Raw genomic sequence first — 17,559 nt, 5'->3', positions numbered from 1 at the left:
TGAATTAAATATTATTTACAAATTGTATTTACTGAATCTAACATACATAAAATAAATAAAGTGAAAAATACAATCTTTTGTTTTGTTCCTTAATGTTCTTATTGTTAAATTTGCACTGTTATTCAAAGGTTCTTCCATGGTTGTGGAATTGCCATCATGTGGTTTTTTAGTGGAGAAAATATCACATGAAACGTCACAAATAGTGTTTAGAATTTGGTTATTTTAACAGAGGCATTAGATATTTTAACCGAACACATTACTAAAACTCTTAAAAAGATTTCTGTAGAAAAACGTTATTGTACTTGCAGATAATTGATGCAAGTGATGCAAGTCGAGTTGACTTGCATCACTTTCAACTAGACTTGCATCACTTGCAGGCGAAAACTTGACATTTTGTCTGTTTGCTTACTTGGGAAATGGAGTAAAACCAGGTTTAAAATTGCTTGGTATCTTTAACATAATTATACCCAAGGTAAAAATACTTTCTATGTAAAAAAAAAATCAGCTAAAGCCTATGTTGTTCCCGTATAGGGAGTAGGTGGGGCCGTTTACCCTATCTAACTTTGGAGACTGAGTGGGCATTTCAATCTCCACTGGTAGCCAATCAGAGAGATTGCTGGCCCAAGGCTATCACTGATTCATCGGTAGGCAGTGAAGAAGGCGGCAAGCTAGTGCCACCATCTCGATATACAGTCTTTTTCAGTTTATTAAATTTCTGTATGTTAGATTCAGTAAATACAATTTGTTAATAATATTACAGTCAAATAAAAGTAACATAGAACTCAACAAAGTATATATATATATTACGGAGCTAATATTCATTTGAAATAAATTCCAGTTTCGAACTACACAAAATGTAAACAAACAAACAAGCCATCTACTTTAAAGTAATACGTGTATAAAATCTATAATCAGGAATGAATCATTTTCGGATATGTGTCATAAGAATTTTGTCGTTCTTCCCCGAACAGATAATATCGCACAAAACATCAAAGGGAGAATATGAATCATGAAAAAGGTAATGATCAGAATTGTTGTGTGGGTATTATCAAATCGTGAAGTAAGACCAGGAGAATTCCAATCCCCCCAGTCAGAAAAGTTCGCAAGTATACACAACAATTACTGATCGCTGGCAGATATATTAGTCAGCAAAAGACAGTTTCAGGTTACACTCACCACCTTGGGAATAAAATTATAGTATGATCCAATGCAATGGAATTAACAGTGTAACAAACAAACAGAAAATCTAAGGAACAAAAATCAAATAGCTTTTCAGGTTATTACATATATTTCGTTCTTTCAAGATTGCATTTCTTTTGTGTGTGTGTTCTGCTGTGGACAAAAATTAACTATTTTGGAATATATATTTGCATTAATAAGTGTCATTCTGGAAAGACTGTAAGTAAATTTAAATTACCATTTGAATTTCTAGACTACATACAAAAACATTATTGTAATCCTTTAAGTCTCGTTTATTTTTAATTTATTTTTTAAAATACCATGCTGTAAGTAATTTAAATTATCATTAGAATTTCTAGAATACATACAAAAGGCTTTGTAATCATTTATCTGTCCGTTTATTTTAATTTATTGTTTAAATACTGTATGGACAACATTACTATTACTATTATTACGGGCAACTCCAGGGAGTCATTGCACTCATCGAGGGAGGCCCCAAATCTTATTCATCACAACTATTTGACATTCATACAGTATCTATCATACCTCGCCTTAAACTCATTCACTGTCACAGCATCCACCACAGACTCAGGGAGCGCATTCCACTCATTCACTACTCTAAAAGTAAAGAACCCAGCTCTAACACCTTTACTAACCACACATTTGCCCAGTTTCCATGGATGTCCCCTAGTCCTCCCACAACCAGCCCTGTTCTCAAAAATATCTTCTGAATTAATTTTATAGAAACCCTTCAGTAATTTGAATGTCTCAATCATATCTCCCCTCCTCCGCCTATCAACCAATTTTTGCAACCCACAAATCCTCAACCTGTTCTCATAGGGTTCATTCCACAGACCTGCTATCATCTTGGTCACTCGCCTCTGGATCCTCTCCACCTCCTCCCCATCAAGAAGAAACCTAGGTGACCAAATCTGAGCACAGTAGTCTAGATGGGGTCTTATCAAGGCTCGATACAGAGGAACAATAACCTGCTTGTCTCTGCTTGTCATCGTATTCTTCAGCAACCAAGTGATTTGATGAGCTGTTTTGGTCACTTTTGCAATGTGTCCCCTAAATTTCAATTCCTTATCTACCAACACTCCTAAATCTCGTGCCTCATCAATTTCCTGGAGCACGGTTCCACCAATGCAGTAAACTGCCTCGAATCTTTTCACCCCAAAATGCATAACCTTACATTTTGACATCCATTCTCCTTAGCCCAGACTATACAAAGACTATCCAATCTATCCAAATCATCCTGCAAAATTTTGACGTCATCTGCATTCACTATTGCCCTACCCAACTTCGCATCATCCGCAAACAAATGAACTGTTCCTCTCAGATCATTTCCTATATCATTTATGAACAAATTAAACAGCAGTGGTCCAAGAACAGATCCTTGTGGCACACCACTAGTCACAGGCCGTCTTGTGGACTCTACTCTCGAGTAAACCACTCTCTGATATCTCTCCGTCAACCACCCTCCTATCCATCTCACCAACCCTATGTCCATTCCCATATGCTGCAATTTATGATTAGAATTCCATGTGGAATCCTGTCAAAGGCCTTGGCAAGGTCCAGTAGAATCACCGTAAACCCATTACCCTTATCCAGTTCAGCCGTCACTGTGTTACAATACGTGAGCAAGTTACTGAGGCATGACCTACCCTTCACAAAACCATGCTGTCCCCGATACAGTATCCCATTTTCTTCTATCCAATCTTGTATTTTCCTCTTGATTATTTTATCTAAGACCTTGACAATGATTCCTGATATGCTAATCGGTCGGTAATTTACTACAGCAGTCTTGGTACCACCTTTATGCAGTGGAACTATTTTCCCCTCTTTCCACCCGCTCGGGACTAACCCAGACCCGAGACTCAAATTAAACAAAATGGTCAAGGGTACTGACAATTCTTTAGCTGCTTCTCGTACTACACGAGCTGGTATACCATCCAATCCCACAGATGTATTGACATTGAGGTTATGCAATAGACTATTCACCTCCACTTCATTAACCACAATTCCCGTATAATCTACTGGTTTATTCGTTTCTGCAATGTCACCACCTGGATGATATACTTTTGCAAAGTGCTCACTCAGTAACTCAACTATCTCAACTGATTCAGTTACCTCCCTACCATCGGCATTCTTTAAAATCAATCTGCCATGTACATTTTTCCTTTTACTTGCTACATATCTAAAAAACTGTTTAGGATTCTCTTTAGCCTGCATGGCCAATGTTCTTTCGTAATCCTTTTTTGCTTTTCTTACCACACTCGTCACCCTTCTGGCCTGTGCTTTATACCGTTCATGTGCCTGCCGGTCACCCTTCTCCTATGCGAAAGATTTTGGGTAAGAGAATTATTTATCTAAAAAATAACTTCATTGAATCGACGTACATTTAACGTCATTATTTTAATAGCCTTTTATCATTTTTTATACTTTTTAGTGAAAAAGTCTGATCACAAGTTTAAAAATGAAAAAAGATTTCCAATAACTTCTCAACCACTGGTCCCATTAGTAAAAAGCCCAGAATAATAGCATACACGACTTCAAAAAATATGGAAATAAAGGTGCCAGTTGATGTTTTCGAATCACCTCAAGCTAATCTTGAGGAGCAAGGCCAAACTGAAAATGACTAGCTGAATTGCTGGGCATTAGATCAAAAAGATGATTTTGGCTCGAAAAATGAATATCTGCTAAATGAAACTTGGCTGTACGCCTTGCAGAAAAGTTACAACTCTTAGAATTGAAATATGGGAATGAACATATTCCATAGATGAGCCAACAATGAGATTACATATTCTGGCAAAGATAAGAAGCTACAGATGATCTCACTTCGAAAAGAAATGTTCGATCACAGAGAATCTGCTGCACACAAAGCAGCGTTAAAAGTTGTGTCTGAAGCCGAAAAAAGACCCCTGAAAAGGTTTCTTAAAATCATTATCTCGTGAAAAAGAAATAACCACAAAACGTTTTCGAACTGCATATAAAGTAGCAAAGGATAACCAATCATTCCATAATTTTGAAAGTGAAATTGGTTTGCAAGAACTGTACAGAAATGAATTGGATCGTATTCTTCAATCAACAAACGCATGTATTAATATTGTGAATAATGTAACTGATGAAATGAGAAAAAATGTGTTTAAAGAAATTGTTCAATCCAAAAAATATAATTTCATTGATAAGTGATGAATCAACAATAGTAATTAGCAATAAAACCACTCTCAATGATAGTGTATATTCGATGCTGTATCAAAGGTGTTCGAATTAATTCACCGATGAATTTATTTTTGGTCTTGATCGAACATGAAAACATTACGATAAAAAGTGTATTTGATTCCTTATACAATGTCTTAACTATTATGGAATGACAGAAAATTATTTAAAAAAATAATATTTTAATGTAATGTTAGGGCGTAAATGTGGAGTGAAAAAATTGCTGTCAGAAAAATTTCCTTCTATTATAGTTTAGCATTGTGCTAATCACAGACTAGTATTATCAGTAAGTGATGCTGTAAAGGAAATTTCAATAGAATCAAATCATTTGTTGATAAACTTTATGTCCTATACCATGCTTCGCCAAAAAACAGTAGAGAGTTGTATTTACGTGCAGAATCCCTAGAGGTTGGACTACTGAAAATTGGAAGAATTTTAAGTACTCGATGGGTGTCATCTAGTTTCCATTTAGTTTTGGCTGTGTGGAATAATTTTGAATCCCTAGTGCATCATTTTGAAGAAGATGCGATGCATGATCATAGGAGAGATAAAAATGATAAATATAATTTTGATGGCTTAAGAAAAATAATAACATCTACAGACATTTTAATGGATCTAGGATTGATGTGTGACGCTCAACAAGAATTGGCTGAAATAAGTTTGGATTTACAAGACTGACATGAACCTTTGCAAGGCAAATCAAAATTAAATGTACTTCTACAAGTTTTTGAAGAAAGAAGACAGAATTTTGGACTCTATTATAGATGTGCTGCAGCTGCTGTACGCGATCTGCGCTCTCGTGTAGTTTTACTTCACGAAAAAGCTCCAAAACATAATCCTCCTATTGATGCAAAAACATTTTATACCATATTGAAAGAGTCAATTGAAAAAAAGGTTGCTTGGTAGCGAAAATGTTGAGCTAGCACTTTGGGCTCGCGTGCTTGTCCAAAAACATTGGTCTGAAGATATTGATGCTCAGCTAACATTCTGAGAGGCGGAAATTAGAAATTTTTCAATCAGACTGTAACTAAATGAAAGAGAAATGATTCGTGGATTCCGTGAATACATTTTCTATAAGACATACCCAGAAAAACTGTTGCATTTGGTGCACGCTCTGAATACCATTTCCATTTCATCAAGTGAATGTGAACGCAGATTTTCACAGATGAATTTAATTATCACCCTAACAAGAGCTTATCTAAAGACTAAAACAGTTTCGGCACTTTTATTCATCAAACTCGTTGGATACCTTTAAGACTTTTCGATCCTTCAAAGAATGTTGATCTGTGGTTACTTAGAGAACGACATTCGGCATTAGATTCTAAGAGCAAAGAAAGGAATCGAGACGATTTGTTCGACGAGAATTGGACAAAACTTTGGAAAACACTATGAACTTCTCTTAAATTATATAATGTTTTTGCATATTTACTTTTGCTTTTATACTTGGTCTTTGGTTGTATATTTTAATTTGTTTGTTTAATTTTACAATTGATCATGTAAAAAATAAAAAAATACTGAAGATAGATTGTATTTAATTCATTTATGCGCCACCGTGACAGCAAGAGTTGCTTTATATTTCATTTAAATTAAGATTTGAATATCATTTTCTTTAATAAAAAGCTTAGCAAGATGTGAATTCCGGCACGTTTTAACTTTTTCTAGAAACCAAAAAGAATATATATATATATATATAAAGAATAAATATTTAATGACTTTAAACCGAGATGAAATATAAAGTTTTCATGAAAATGATACCAGTTTCAGCCTTTTACAACCTTCTTCATGTATCCACTAAAGGTAGAACACAATAATGAAAATTGAAGTTACAAAAATCTGAGAATAACAGGCAAAACATGCAATAGATAATTGACACAGAAAACGTTGTATTTTTCAAGTTGTTCTATCTAAAGCGCTATTCTTTGTTGCATGCGTGCTTGCAAGTTCTCGTGAACGCCAGTATTGAACAACTGCAGCATGGCTATCAGGGATGTTGTAAATCAAATTGCTGTTCAAATATTCAGGATTAAGGAAAATTTCCCTGGACTCCACGATTTTCCTTTCAAACTCATCTCTGCAGCGAAAAATCTTTTCGGATTTATCCCAGCAAACTGAGTGACTCTGTAGATCATCATGAGCATTGTTTGAGAAAAGAACATGAGTGGATAGCGCAGATGCATGTGATCTTTTATAGGAGATGTCTTTCTTATGCTCCTGTATACGTAGTTCAATAGATTTGTTAGTCTGTCCAAAATAAAGAATATTACAATCGCACCATAACTTGCATACACCTGGATATTGCAGGTTGTATTGAATAGGATTCAGATGGCTTATAAGACAACGGACTTTAGGGAGTGTAGTGAAAAACGTCTTGTTGTTCTGATTTATTTTTCAAGGACTTTAGCCAATTTGTTGGAGACTAAACTAATGTAAGGTATTCAGATGCTATCTTTAAAATCAGTAGTTTCCGTTGTACACTGCCGTGGAGGATCTAGAAGAAGTTTCTTAATCGTTTTTTCAGAATATCCATTTTGTTTAGAGATATGATAAAGGTGATTAATTTCTTTTCGGAGCTCATCTGGTTCATTTAAAAGAGAGCGTGTTCTGTGTCCTAAGGTAGAAATAGTTCCGAGCTTTTTTTGTGGTGGAAAGTGATGAGATTGACAGTGCAGATATCTGTTAGTATGAATGGGTTTCTGTATATACAGATTTTAAATCTATCAGAGCATCGTGTAAGAATTACATCCAGGAATGAAAGGCAGTTATTTCGTTCTAGTTTGGCAGTGAATTTTATATTAGAATGCTGGTTGTTAAGATGATGAAGAAAATTCAAAAGAGATGTGTGTCCGTGACTCCATATAATGAAAATGTCGTCAACATAACGTCTCCAAAGTTTCGGCTTAAGTGAGAAGGACAATATGGCTTTCGTTTCAAAATCTTCCAGAAAAATGTAAGCTAGAACGGGGTATAAAGGGTTGCCCATTGCTAGGCCTTGGTTTTGTTTGTAAATGGAGTTCCTTTATCTGAAGTAGCCAGATTGAATACAATGCTTTAATGAAGCAAATATCTTTTTGACAATTTGCCCTTTAGTCATGTTAATACCTCCTTAGTAGGAATGTTAGTAAATAATGAGTTAATGTCTATAATATCATTTTCGATTGAAATATTTTTGATATGAGAAACGGAGTCTGTTGTGTTTTTGATGAACGATGAAGATTTATTAGTGAAACACTAGAGGTATTCTGCAAGATGTTTCGAAAGCTTATAAGCAGGACCATCAATTCCTTCCACGATTGGGCGAAAAGGGGTGTTTTCCTTGAGGGTCTTCGGAAATCCAGAAATGTGTGGTATAATAGGGTGTAGAGAGCGTAAAGAAAGGCGAATATTGTGAGGACGTTCAATTGTAGTCTTTAACAGATTGTTTGTGCGGTTTTGTAGTTCACTTGTTGGATCATCCAGAAGAATTGAATATGTAATGTTGTCTTCAAGCAATTGAAGCATTTTATTGTAGTAATCTTCAGAGTTGAGGACCACTGCGGCATTGCCTTTATCTGCAGGTAAAATAATGATGTTTTTGTTCTTTTTAAGAATCTTTAAGGCCTGTCTTTCGGCAGGAGGAAGAGTATCTCTTGGAGGTTTATCATTATTGTTAATGAAGATGGATACAATACGGAGAAGTTTTGACAAATGATTAGGAATAAATGAACTGGCTTTTTCTATTATACTAAGTAGAGATTCCTTTGGAATAAACTTAGGTGAGGTTATGAAATGTAGACCTTTGCTTAGAATATTTTTTTCTGCAACAGTTAAAACATGTGACGAATTGTTTACTACCACTTTGTCAGGATTAATATGGGCTTTAGTAGGAACAGATGTGCTTTGTACTCTCTTAAGAATCTCAATCTCCTTGATAAGATAAAGTCTATGATTATTTTGTATCCGTGTTGCTAGCGCTTCACTGTTAAAGATAAAATCATGAAAATTATCATTATCCATAACCTCTCCTAGTTTTTGAGTTAAATACCTTTCACGTTGAACAAAAAGGCAAGACAGCGTTCTTCATATGAGATTCTTTCGTTGAGAAGATCTAATTTTGCTTTACGATAAATTCTTTTATCGTAATATATATATATATATATATATATATATATATATATTAGGATAACCAAGCAATTTTATATTCTTGGGTATTTTAACTCCTAATCCCAAGTATGCAAACAATTATGTTTGCGCCTGAAACAAAGTTCAAGTCTAAAGATGGTACAACACCAGGGCAACTCATTGTAAAGGTGGGTAAAGTTCTGATCACTATTCTTAGTATTTTCCCATAATGTAAAGCACATCTCACTAGAAGATGTATACTGCAATGCATTATGGGTGGGGTCACTACCCAGACCGGTTTCAACCTTTTTTTTTTGTGGTCTCCTCATTGAGTAGCTAATATACAATATACCAAAGTTAAAAATTTATTCCCATCAATATCTCCTCCAGAGATTTTTATTAAAAATTAATACACCTTGTTGCAACTTATATAGGTAAAGTTGATAAGGCTCTGTATTACTAAAACCTTGGTATTAAGGGTCTAGCTACTCACTGAGGAGACCTCAAAAAAGTTTGAAACCGGTCTGGGTAGTGACCCCACCCATAATGCATTGCAGTATACATCTTCTAGTGAGATGTGCTTTACATTATGGGAAAATACAAAGAATAGTGATCAGATCTTTACTCACCTTTACAATGAGTTGCCGGGTGTTGTGCCATCTTTAGACTTGAACTTTGTTTCAGGCGCAAACTTAATTGTTTGCATACTTGGGATTAGGATTTAAAATAACCAAGCATATAAAATTGCTTGGTTATCCTAATATATATATATATATATATATATATATATATATATATATATATATATATATATATATATATAATTCGAGTTTCCATAATTCGAGTTTCCATAATTCGAATGCCGAAACGATTTAATACAAAAGGTTAGCCGTTTCGAGTTATGATGTCAAATATTTTGTTATAGTGGAAAGAAGGTATTCACTATTCACAATTGGATTATTGAATCTCAATTTCAATAAGCTAGTTTATTTTTTTCTTTTATCCAATATACGAGCATGAAAAATAAATTCACTTCATTATCATGCAAAGAAACTAAACCAAACCACACTTATATTCTTCTTTATCTCTTCAGATCACTCAAGTTGCAACAATCAGGAATAATTATCAGGATAGTAGATGAAGTCCTATTTAAACAAGACCTGAGAGCAAGGAAAAAAAGTGATTATGTCCGTAAAGAAACGGAAGCATTCCAAGTCCTAAGTTTGTATCATCTGCAAATGGCTTTCTCATTACTGATTGTGGGATATGCCATTTCCTTTACAGCGATCTTCTTTGAGAATATCTTTTTTGAAAGTAAATTTCGCTAGACAAAGAAAATCATAAACATGTCATATTTTTAACTTTTCTTTTTATGATATTAGTTTTTTATTTAGTATAAAATATATTCATTATATCATTTTTATTATACTAAAGAAGCTAACAAAGAGAAGAGAGCCTTCTCCGTTAACAGAGTGAAGAGGTTTACCAATGAACATAGCGAAATTAGGTAAACTACGAACTAAATAATTTCACTGAACATTTTTTTCCCACAAATCCCACTGCAGAGTCAATAGAAAAAGATTTCACACCACCCTGAATGAAACAGAAATCAGAAAATGAATTGAATAGAAAGATAAGTTGATTATTTTTTTATTTGCGGAAATTTCCTCATTCTATATTTCAAGTGGGCTTTTTAAAGGGGTGCTAAAATACTCATACACCACACACCGTGCTCATCTTTATATCAACAAAATTTCAGGAAAATTTTATTCTAGCTTCTATAAAATTTGCAGCAATTTTTGTTCAGCGTGCTTTACGGTAAACATTGAATTTTTGTTTTTACTTTAATGACATGCAAGATCGCATGACCACATATTTTAATAATTACCGCAATTAAAGAAATATTTATGAACCTTATCAAAGAATTTTATTACAAAATCAATTTAAATGAACCGATTACTTTCATCATCGTCATTATGAATATTGTCATAAAATCGTTCGTTTTCTATCTGATCCTCTGAGCAAGACTGTTTAGCTAACTTTCCTTCCACCATTCTCTTTAAGTGATCATGTTGTTTTAGATGAACTCTGATTAAAGATTCTTGAATAAAATGCTATCATCAACATTAACACACTGCTAGTAGGTACATTTATTTATATTATAATTTTCCTATTTTTGTTTTATTTTATCCACTCACAATTTGTATGTGGATAAAATATAAGACCTATATCAAAATCGCGCCGTGTGTGCGCAAGAGAAATTGAAGAAAAGTAAAATCTCTTTCCATTTTGCTCGAAAAGCTGAAGGTTGGGATTTTGGTAAACGTAGAGTGAGGAAGACTATTCCATAGGACAGAAGTAGATGGAATAAAAGAGGAAGTAGTGAACGTATTTCGGTGAATTTCAGTTTGGAATGTAAAAGGATGTTTGTTAGCAAAGGCTCTTGTTTTAATGATTTTGGAGAAGAGTGGAAGAATGGTATTGACCAATTCAGCAGAGCACTGTCTATGAAACTATCTGAAGAAGGGGAAAGAGGCAGTAAACGACGTCTATGAGAGAGTGAATGAAGTGGATATGTGAGAGATGAATCATTAATTAGCTAAATTGCTCTCTTCTGGATAGAATAGAGTAATCTTAGAGAGGTGTTTGGCACACCACCACAAATATGGGAGCAATATTCCATGGCTTGCAGACTTGGGCTTGCTATACAGTAAGCTGCTCTGAATGAAGTAGTGTCTTGTGCGAAAACGAACACCACTTTTTTATCGGCTGCAGAAGCTATAGTTGAAATATGGTTGTTTCGGAAATGATCGGAGATACAAGTCGGTCCAAGAAAATAAATATGATCATGTTTGTATATCTCAGTATTACAGAAGGTAAGGGAGGGATGCGAGCACTTTCTTGAGAGTTATCAGACAGAAATGAGTTTTCCTGGCATTGAAGTTCATGATGTTGTCCTTGCCCCACTGTGATATAACTAGGAGATCTCAGTTCAGGTTGCTTGCCGTGGTAGATCTTTAGGATTCTAATGCTTCAGCACTAAGAGGTTTGTCGAATGAAAATATGGAATTCACTTATAATGTCATCGGCAGTGCTTTGGATACTACTGGAAGACTGTGAGAGAATATCATTTATATATGAGATAAAGGGAGTTGGTGAAAGAACAGAACCCCGGTGTATTCCTTCAAAGGTAGCGAAATCTGAGGAGGCGAAATCGTTCATCATGCCACGTAGCGAGCGACCATTGAGAAAGTTGACATTCCAGTTACAGAGTGATGACCATAGGATGGTAGTTTGTTAGATAAGCTGCTCTCATAAACCCTATCAAATGCCTTTGAAATGTCAAGAGCAATCACGTCAGTTTCTTCAAATTTCTCCAGGCTTTTAGTTTACAGACGTGTGGTGAAATCAAGAAGATCAGCTATAGATCACAAATGGTAGAATCCCTACTGCTGGTGAATGATAAATTGATATATTTCTAGGTAGTTCAAGAGTTGGTTGTTGATTACTTCCATAACATTAGAGAAAACAGAAGTGAGAGCAATTGGGCGGTAGTTTGTTGATTGACTTTTATGACCGTTCTTTGGTATGGGTTGGATATGGACCTCTTTCTAGGTTGTCGTGTAAATGACGTTCAGTAGAAATTTAGGAGGTGATTCAGGACCGGTGTATGTTCTGAAACAATTAGTTTTTAATCTCAGCAGGTGAGATACTCTCAGTATAATTTGCCTCTTTTGTATTCAGGTAATTATGGATTTCGTTTTGTCGCAAGACCTTGGAAGACATGAATGGGATTAATCTTGATGGACTGGATGGAACATTTCTCAGATCATCAATGCAGGAATTGGAAGAGAAGCGTGATGACACTAAGTTGGCCTTGTGATTAGGTGAGGTATTCACAATACCATCTGAATGTGAGTGTGGTGAAAACTAGCCTGAGCAGATGTTAGGCCCAGTGTCCTTGGTTTCGAATGGGAAGGAGGGAAGTTTGTAGCATTTGACATTTTCAAAGTGTGAATTGGGCTTGGTGATGATTCTTTTGCAATTGTTACGAACTGCTGTTGGGATACCAAAGGAAACAGTACTTCTGGTTGTAGCATTTGACATTTTCAAAGTCTGAATTGGGCTTGGTGATGATTCTTTTGCAATTGTTACGAACTGCTGTTGGGGTTCCAAAGGAAACAGTACTTCTGGTTTAGATGACTGTAGGTGGTGGTGCACATAGTTAATATTGATGTTTAGGCAACGAATGTTGTGAAGTGGATATGGAAACTTTTTTGTTAGCAATCAGTTAGCATTTTTGAGCTCCGAACTAAAATCCCTATTCAATGGGTTGTCTTATTTGTGTTTGATGAGAAAGATATCAACAGGAAGTGGGCATGCAGTGAGTAGTGATTTGCAAACATACCGCAATAGAGATGTGCCTCAGTTTCCTGTCCACAAATGGCCTTGGCAATTACCATTGCAGCCAAAATATTTGTTTTCTTTAAAAAATAAAAAAAAAAGCTGACGTCTTTTTGTTCCCGTATAGGGAGTAGGTGAAGCCGTTTTTTAGCCCTATCTTACTTATGGAGACTGAGTGGGCAGTTCAATCTCCACCGGTAGCCAATCAAAGATAGCTGGCCCAAGGCTATCACTAATTAATCAGCACGCAGTGAAGAAGGCAGCTAGTAAGTGTCGCCATCTGGTGGTCCCTAACACAATATATTTAATCTCTGTAAACAGTATGGGTTCGACGGCTGATTTTCTTGAGTTTACGGGACGAAAAACCCGAGATTCCGGGAAGAAAAAACCCTCTAGCCCTTTCCAGAGATCGACTAACCCTGGAACTGGAAAAGTCGAGAAAAGGCTTAGAAAAAGTTCCTCGAGTCGGCGACTAGATTCGAACAACTTTCGTCGTGCGGTCAAGCGCTCTAAAGTGCAAAGGCTACTTCTACTGACCTACACAGGCTTCTTTCCATTCACTAACAGGGGAAATATATGATTACAGGATTTGATGATAGCCGATTGGGATGTCTCAATATTCCTTACTAATTGGTTCTGTCCCGAGTACTAACTAGCAGACGTCTTGTGGAATCGTTTCACTGCTGTGCACTCGAATTGAGGGGCATATACTCACATACAGTAAGTTTTGGGATGTCATTGGGGGTATTACTCTTACTGCATGCTGGAAGATTGTTGAACACAAACATAGCTGCATCACTTCAGGTGTCTAATAACCAAGGTGCATGTGAAATTTTATGTGCTACCAGGTGATAAATATCTCTCACCTAGAGGTCTTGTTGGAATTTCTTCCAACTAAGGTAGATATACTTTTTTAGGCGGCAATGCTCGCCAGGTTAGCCAGAGCGCCGTTTGTGGAAATATGCTATGCCACTAGAAGGTTGGGATGACCTGAGTAGATCATCTTTCTACTGAGGTCTTTTTTTTCACTGCTATTCTTCCAAGAATTTTTTTTTATCTCTCTCGCCTTTAATATCTAATCAACTTTTCATTTCAGGAATAACTATAAACCATTCTGAGGTCCATCATTTTATGCTGATTTAAAAAATGGCATGCATGCTTATAATTTAGTATTTTTGGCTAATTTCTAATCCTTATTCATATTTCTAGAAGTGCCTTAATGCAATAACAAACACACACACACACACACACACACACACACACACACACACACACACACACACACACACACACACACACACACACACACACACACACACACACACACACACACACGCACACGCACGCACGCACACACACACACACACACACACGACCAACCCCCTCTCAAAAAACCCATCACTAGAAGAACATAAAGAAACAAAATCCCCATGTCTTGCAAAAAAAAAGAAGAAAAAAATTTAAACTGTAATAGCAATTGAAGTCTTACAAGCACGTACCAATAAACAGAAATATCAACACGTGGCTTGCTACCAGTACAGAAACAAAACCATGAAACAACCGCCATCTATTATCTATTATCTTCCTCAGATAAGCTCTGCTATGCTTCGAGAAAGAAATCAGAAATTCCTCCCAAAGAAAGAATATAATACATTATACAGGAAAAAAAATATCATTATCTCTATTATTATGATTATTATTATTATATCTATGTATGTAATTTATCTGAGACATAATAAAATGTTTAAAAGTAAAAAAAAAAAAAAGAGTATTATTACAACACGATAAACGTGACAGGATAAACAAACTGCCGTTCGGCGACAGAAACCTAGGGACATACAGAGTGCTGAAACAGGCGCTATATAAATATTATAGCGAGAAAGAAAAATAGAGAAATTCCTGTTTCTCTCTCTTTCTCTCTCTCTCTCTCACACACACAAACACACGCACACACACGCAAATACTAATAATAAAGAACCGTTGATTTATGCACCATGTAACAGTAACAACATATAGTCACCATACAGTTGCCTTAGCCGTGGATGCAGGCACTGTTCCAAAATAGAATACCTTCATAACATACTATTCTATTGCTGCAAAACTATTCGAAGCAAAAGATATGATGTCGACCAAATAAAAAAAAAACTCACACATATCATGGAATTTGTGAAACAATACTAAGGTATGGTATAACTAACGATGCAAACACAGCAAAGAGCCACTTATCTAATTTAGAAAAAACTTCACCGAAGAATCGTTTTAACGGGGCTTTGAAAACCTATTTCACACTAGGAAATAAAACTCCTAATGGTAAAACACAAAATCCTGAATGTAAAGAATCCAAGACACTGTCAATTAGACACTTTAAAAAACGCTTACTGGAATGACAGAGAAACGTACCGTATAACCGATCAAACAAATCCCTCTTCACAACCAGACATTAGAGAAATTTGAATGGAGCAGCCATGAAGGTATATCTCATACCCACATTGCTCAACTACTTGCCCTACAATGTAAAACATCTGAATTACTACAGAGCATTAAAAGTTAACCTATAAAAATTGTATCAGCACACTTAGAACTGCAGCAGTTACATCTGAAATTGCAAGAAAAAGGGAAAAAAAGTTAATTATTATTCTTAGTCGCTTCAGAAATGCTAACTCAAGCCTCGATCTTAATTGGATTATATGGATTACGCCTCTGCTTTATCCATTTACTGCGAAAATTAGTATAGTACTCTTTTTCATAAATATATCATTGCCGTTTCATAAATTACATTATATATATATATATATATATATATATATATGACAGAATGATCATTGACTCGGTTAACATACATAGTTTTATGAAAAAATTGAATGACTAGGACCGAGATTTAATTAAAAAGGTTTTAATATAAACACACTACTAGTTTCGGCCTGTAACAGCCTTCTTCAGGTGACATTATAAAAGAAAAAACACTAATCATTGAGGGTTAAAAGACTATAAACAACATAGACAGTCTTTATACATAATTAGCATGAAAACGTTGCAGTTGTATTTGAAGCTGTTCTTTCATTTGTTGCATTGTTGGGAGAGTGCGTGCTTGCTGCATCAAGTGAACGCCAGTACATGATTACAGCAGAATGACTATTTGGGAGGTTGTAGCTTAAGTTGTTATTTAGATGAACAGGATTGAAGATGATTTCTCTCGATTCCACAATTTTTCTCTCTATTTCGTCACTGCAACGGAAGATGTTTGTAGATTTTTCCCAGCAGACTTTGTGACTTTGGTTATCATCATTATGATTAGCCGAGAAGAGGATATGACTTGATAATGCACTTGCTCGCTGTCTCTTGTAAGTAATGTCTCTCATGTGTTCTTCCATACGCATTTCGACAGATTTGTCTGTCTGCCCGAAATAAGGAATATCGCAGTCACATAATATTTTATATACGCCAGGGTATTTGAGTTGATGATGACAAGGTTTTGGGTGGCTAATTAAGGAACCGATCTTTGGAAGTGGAGTGAACAAGGTTCTGATATTGTATTTTTTTAGAACTTTTGCTAATTTATGTGAAACAGTACTTATGTAAGGAATAGATATATTGCTTTTGAATCTATTTGTTTCTTCTGAGTGATGTCTAGAAGGATTAAGAAGGAATTTGTTAATGATTTTCTTGGAATATCCATTAACTTCGAAAGAAGTTTTCAGATGGTTTATTTCTGTAAGCAGTTCATTTGGATCATCAAGAAGAGAACGGGCTCTATGTCCCAAGGTGGAAATTATTTCAAGCTTATGAGGAGGGAAATGATGGGACTGACTGTGCAGATATCTGTTGGTATGTGTGGGTTTTCTATATATCGATATTTTTAGTTTATCAGCAGAAGAGCGAGTCAGTTTGACATCAAGAAAAGGCAAGGAATTATCCGTTTCAAGCTCAGCAGTAAACTTAATACTTTGATGTCGGCTATTGAGAAGTTCGAGGAAAACCATGAGGGATTCATGTCCATTGCTCCAAACAATGAAGACATCATCCACATTACGTTTCCAAACTTTAGGTGTTAAAATAAAGGAAGAGTTAGCCTTGGTTTCAAAATCTTCTAAGTAAATATTTGCAAGAACCGGAGATAAAGGATTACCCATAGCCAGTCCATGATTTTGTTTGTATATATTTTCTTGAAATTTGAAGTAACCGGACCTGATGCAATGTGTAAGCAAGGCTAACATTTTTTTGGATAACTTGTCCTTGAGTAAAGTTAGTACTTCATCTGTTGGGACATTAGTGAACAAAGAAGTTATGTCCAAGCTAGCCATGATGTCATTTTCATCAAATGTAATATCCTTGATGTATGTAACAAATTGTGTAGTGTTCTTGATAAAGGATGGTGATTTCCCTGAAAAACTTTTGAGGTATTTGGCAAGATATTTTGAAAGATTGTATTTAGGAGAATCGATACCTTCTAGAATTGGGCGTAATGGGGTGTTCTCTTTATGGATTTTAGGAACACCATATATGCGAGGAATTAACAGATGGAGAGAGCGTAGAGATAAACGGACGTTTCGGGATAATTTAGTTGTTGTTTTTAATAAGTTGTTTGTACGATTTTGAAGTTCACGTGTTGGATCTCTCGCTAGTATTCAGTAGGTATCATTATGTAGTAATTCAATC

This window comes from Typopeltis vanoorti, chromosome 3 (assembly GCF_054136105.1).
Source record: "Typopeltis vanoorti isolate ZY-2024b chromosome 3, IOZ_Tvanoo_1.0, whole genome shotgun sequence".
NCBI classification, from domain to species: domain Eukaryota; kingdom Metazoa; phylum Arthropoda; class Arachnida; order Uropygi; family Thelyphonidae; genus Typopeltis; species Typopeltis vanoorti.
This window is presented reverse-complemented; position numbering follows the sequence as displayed.